Here is a 5,693-nt window from a genome sequence, read left to right on the forward strand (position 1 = left end):
CGGGCCCTGAAAGCCCACAGTCATTCCACTGAGTCTTAAAGGCTCACAGCGCGGCGGGATCGTCTGGACAGCTGTGCCTTTGGGGTTCTGCCACCATTCTCTGAGCGGGAAAACCTGCGTTGACTTCACTGTCAACCAATTCGCCTAACAGTCTGAAATCCAGTGTGGCCCCAATGGAATTTAAAAGTACTATCTGTCAATAAGCAGATTCCTCTGAAAACATCTCCTGTCTTGGGCTGTGCTGAGTGCGGATATGTTTTCCCTGGCAGCTGGCGCGTGATCCTGGACCTGGCAAAGCGGCCGGCCTGCGGCTGGATGAGCATGAGGGACGAGCACATCGCCGGACGGTCATCCGCACCAGCACCCTCCGCGTGTCTCTGCTGACAGACAAAACAGGTACGCACGGGGGTTAGTGAGCATGCCGCCACAAGCCCCACAACAGCTACATGTGCGTGTTACACGCAGAGCAGCACGTCACCAGACATCACAGCTATACGTGAATGTGCCTGCCCGCTTGTGCACGCAGAGCCGTGCACGACCAGACGTCAGCACACAGCAGCTACATGTGCGGGTGTGTGCCTTGCGGTGCACGCATAGCAGCGTCCTGCCGTCGTCTGTGCTTTTCGAGTGTGTGCAGCGCGTGGAGAAGGCCTAGATGAACGGGCAGGCGTGTGGTGCTGGCGAACAGGCTTCTTGAGGGAGTCAGAACAACACAGGTGTCTGTTGTATGTGCCAGTGCAGGACGGGTCGGGCACAGCTCCTGGTTCAGGTAGTCTTGGCATCACCCTTACCTGGAACACGCTTCAGCCATCAGACAGACCCCATCCTGCGCCGACTCCTTCAAGGGAGATGTGTGCTTTTGTACCAGGACCCGGTAGAGGAGCAGCCACAGCATTGTGTGCCCAGGAGTCTGCACACAACACACACACACACACACACAGTGCTATAGCGCTGTGCTGGGCCACCCCGCAGTAGGGCATAGACACTCCCGCGGCATGCCGCCGCAAGATAGAGAGCTGCTGAAACTATTTGCAGTGACACAAAGTCTGTGACTGGAAATTCTATCCTAGGATCTCCAGCTGAGTTTCTATCACTAGGACATATTTTCTTTGTCTTTTTTTACTTTTTAAATTTTTATTTTTTGTTTTTAGTAATAAGAAGTGAATTTAAGCGTATGTGGAAAACCAAATGGATAATATGATTTTGTATTTTAATTATTTTATTGGGGACTCGGACAACTCTTATCCCAATCCACCCATCCATTCATTGTACATTTGTTGCCATCGTCATTTTCAAAACATTTTCTTTCTACTTGAGCCTCTGAAGGGTTTGGATTCACCTCAGTCTCCTGCATGAACCCAGAGAGAGCTGTGTCTTTGTGGAGATGGCAGTGGGTGGGCTCATCACCGGCTTTCAAATGTACAGAGGTGATTAGGACAGCTGTGGAGGGGACATTGCTTGTGTGCAGTGATTGAGAGAGAGAGACGTCGCATGATGATTGCTGCTGAGGAGGTGGAGCTGCAGCAGGGGCTATGTGAATGACGTGCATGTGGTGCTGTTTTATGTACAGACGACTGAATGGGGAGATGGCGCGTAGAGCGAGCTCTCTCTGGGGCAGCATGAAGAAGGATTAAGAGGCAAGCAGGGGAGCATTCATGCTTCATTTTTCAAAAGAGTTGGACTGTTTGAAAAAATGAGAATATTTGTAGGATGTATTTTTTAATCAATAATGACAAAACGATTGACCACGTATAAAACCAAAATCCAAAGTGCTTGTGTAACTAACACCAAACAGTTAAGATATTGGTGTGTGTGTGTAAGAGTAGAACGACTAACAGACAAAATCCCCCCACCCCCTTCTTATCCCTTTTGTGAGATTAAAAGAAAATGCTAACCCCCCAACCCATAGAAAATAACAGGAGCCTGCCCCCACTGAGCATTTACTTAACAGCACGTTCCTTACCAGACTCCTTTGAAGGAGTAAAGCATAAAGGTGGCACGCAGTTCTCATCACACACACACACGCTCTGTCAGATGCATTATTCTTCGAAATGCGTTGCAAATACAAAAGTCCAAAACACAGCATGATGTCTCGGAATCATTTTCCAGTTGTGTGCTATCGGCCTTGCTGTGTGCGGTTGGCCTTACAGGGCAGAGTGAAGGTGCGCTTTAGGACTCGTTAGTCCATATCCATGTATTCTCCACACGCCTCTCTCTGTCTGCTCCTTGGCTGGGGTGAAGGGCTGCTGTCTTTAAGGGTCCCCCAGTGCCCTGTGAGAGGACACGCTGGTGTGCGAGTGTGCCCGTGTGTGCGTGTCTGTGTGTGTGCTCTCAGACCCTCCAACACAGGTTTGCTCGCTGGCTGGGCAGCTGGAGGACAGTGGGCACGCAGAAAACCTGCAGCGGGAGGGAGGACGTGGGGCCCGGCGCACGGGGTGCGATGCTCAGGCTCCCTGCAACCTTCTAGCTCAAGGCAAGGACCCCTATTGTCCTGAGAAACTGAGGAAGAAGTGTGTGGCCATGCAGCCCCGCCCCCCACCCTGGAGACAGACCCAACCAGCCAGGGGCTTCCCCCACGACTGTGGGACACGCTGCTCTCATGGAAGCTGCGTTGGGCCCATCTTCATGCCCCTTGAGACCAGGTGGGGGAGCACAGCGGGGGAGGGGCAGGCTCTCTTGTCCGCACATTGGGCCTCAGCCTCCGCACAGACCATAGGAGCTGTGATGTTCTCAGGCCATTTGTCCGTGGACATTTTCGAAGCAGCAGGTCAGACTCGGACAGCCCCTCCCCGGAGCCTCCTTGCGGTCCGAAGTGGGTGTTGGGGCTCCGAACATCATGTGCAAAGCGCACAGATGGGGCTGCCGGGGGTGTTCCCTCTTGAGAATTGCCCTTCTTCTCAGGGAAAGGTCTTTCTATGGAGCCCCTGACCTTCCCCATGGAAGCCCCTCCCCCTCCTCAATGGACCACCACCAACCACGCACGATGTTTCCCAGGACTCAGGGGTCCAGTGGCCACCAAGCTAGTCAGGGCCAGGCCTGAGTTTCTGGGAGTGGTTCACACAATGGGTCCTCCGCCGACCAGATGACTGTCACTGAAAGAGCCTTGCTGAGGCTTGGTGCCCTAGTGTTGACTCAACTCCCAGAGACCCTTGTAGGGCGCCCTCACCACCCCTGGGCCTCCTTCCACAGGAAAGCCGATGTGGGCTCCTTGTAGGGCGCCCTCACCACCCCTGGGCCTCCTTCCAGAAAGCCGATGTGGGCTCCCTCGTGCTGGGTGGGTTCAAACCGCCAGCCTTGCTGCTTGAGTTCCACTGAGTTTGAAATACCCCACCGAATACGAAACCGGCCTTAAAGTGTGGTTCAGTTGAAGAGCTGAAGGCTATGGGGGAAGGCCAGCCCCCCCACAACCAATCAAGGGTTCGATAGGTGCAATTGTATGGTTAAAAAATATATATGTTATAATAAAGTCGTAGAGAATAAGGAGAGATTGAAATAATGGAGTCAGACACATTTCATGGTAGCCTGCTCACCTCAGCTCCTCTTAGTGGTTCAGGGCAGGAGAGAGAGCAGGAGGATCAGGAGTGAGGGAGGGGAAGGAGGACCAGGAGGGAGCAAGGACTGGGAGAGAGAGCTCTTTCTTTACCATCAAACAGGATGAGTCAACTGTGGTGTATTCATACGTTATGCAGTATACATTTTACATGACACAGCCTACATTATACAGTAACGAAACCTAAGAAGCCCTAATTATACGCATCAATCTTTTTTTGCAATCATTTTATGAGGGGCTCATACAACTCTTATCACAATCCTTACATACATCAATTATGAAAAAGCACATTTGTACATTCATTGCCCCCATCACTCTAAAAACATTTGCTCTCCACTTGAGCCAGTGGCATCAGCTCATTTTTCCCCTCCTCCCTCCCCCTCCCTTATGAGCCCTTGATAATTTATAAATTATTATTTTGTCATATCTTATACTGTCCTACTTCTATCTTCACCCACTTTTCTGTTGCCTGTCCCCCAGGGAGTTGGTTATATGTAGATCCTTGTAATCAGCTCCCCCTTTGCACCCCACCCTCCCTCCACCTTCCCGGTATCTCGACTCTCACCACTGGTCCTGAAGGGATCATCCGCCCTGGATTCCGTGTGTTTCCAGTTCCTATCTGTACCAGTGTACATCCTCTGGTCTAGCCAAATTTGTATGGTAGAATTGGGATCTTGATAGTGGGGGAGGAATCATTTAGGAACTAGAGGAAAGTTTCCTGGTTCTTAGTTGCTACACTGCACCCTGGCTGGCTCCTTTCCTTCCTGAGACCTTTCCGTAAGGCGATGTCCAATTGCCTACAGATGGGCTCTGGTTTTCCACCCCGCACTCCCCCTTATTCACAATGATAGGATTTTTTTGTTCTTTGATGCCTGATAACTGATCCCTTCAACACTTCGTGATCACAGAAGCTGGTGTGCTCCTTCCATGTGTTAGGGACCTGGAGCAATTACCCTTTTAATGGAAGGAGATCAGACACAAGGCTGCAATAACAGAAGAGGTTTTAATTATACTAGCTTAAGCCAAGGCTCAAGTCCTCAGGTGCTTAACTGCGTGCACCGCCTTGGACAAGAGCCCTCACAAAAGAAATTCCAAAGTATTTATTCACAGGTACATGTAAAGGGGCGTTCCCAGCCCCCCCCTTCCCATCAATCCACTGATTGGCTCATTTGAGGTAGGTTGGCAGTCTGGTCCTTTGTGTAGTACCCGCGCTGGCCATGTGATCCTCCCCTCGGAGGTTGGGTTCGCTGTGTTATTCCCTGGTTGGCTAGCCTCAGTCTCTGGGTACATCCTACTTTGCACTGCTAGGAAACATGAAACCACAGCCTGCCCGAGATCTCGCAGCCAGTCATGGGGGCTAATTTGGCTTTACACATGCAGGCTTTGTTGCGGGCTTTGTTGAGCTAGATGGCCGCTTGTTTGCCTTCAAGCCTTTAAGACCCCAGACACTGTATCTTTAGATAGCTGGGCACCATCAGCTTTCTTCACCACATTTGCTTATGCACAGCAGGGGAGGGGCGGGCTCTCTCTCTTCCACACAGCTGGCCTCAGCTGCCGCAGACCACAGGAGCTGTGACGTCTCAGGACATTTGTCCGTGGACGTTTTTGAAGCAGCAGGGCAGCCTCTGACCGCCCCTCCCTGAAGCCTCCTCCCAGTCGGAAATGGGTGATGGGGCTCGGGACATCACGCACAGAGAAGGCTGCTGGGGCCGTTTCCTCTTGAGAATCGCCCTTCTTCTCGGGGAAAGGTCTTTCTATGGAGCCCCTGACCCTCCCCACGGAAGCTCCTCCCCCTCCGCAATGGACCCCCCACTCACACAGACACAGTGTTTCCCAGGACTCAGGGGTCCAAGTGGCTGCCAAACTAGTCAGGGCCAGGCCTGAGCTCCTGGGAGTGGCTCATACAAGCCGTCCTCTGCCGACCAGATTACTGTTACTGAAAGAACCTTGCTGAGGCTTGGTGCCTGAGTTAGTTAATTGTGCCAACCTGGCTGATAATCACATATGGGGCTAATTGAAAGGCGGAGGGATAAATGGGTGGTGAGCCTTGCCTTTCTAGTTCTCGGGTCTCTTGCTTTGTGATGGTCGCACCAGGGTGCAGCTGCCTTAGCAGTTCCCTGCTTCAGCTTGCAAGATTGGCTTC

The 5,693-nt window shown here is 52.0% G+C and overlaps 1 long non-coding RNA gene across 1 annotated transcript in view; it reads left to right on the top strand.

The window, feature by feature from the left end:
- The window catches only part of LOC123522639, an 18,520-nt gene that overhangs the window by 7,537 nt on the left and 5,290 nt on the right, over positions 1-5,693 (top strand). Inside the window, exon 2 of the long non-coding RNA XR_006680879.1 lies at positions 270-396. This is a non-coding gene — a long non-coding RNA (uncharacterized LOC123522639). The remainder of the gene's footprint in view (positions 1-269; positions 397-5,693) is intronic.

The sequence above is a fragment of the Echinops telfairi genome, unplaced genomic scaffold, assembly GCF_000313985.2.
Source record: "Echinops telfairi isolate 266 unplaced genomic scaffold, ASM31398v2 ScPeMD7_7427;HRSCAF=8465, whole genome shotgun sequence".
NCBI lineage: Eukaryota > Metazoa > Chordata > Mammalia > Afrosoricida > Tenrecidae > Echinops > Echinops telfairi.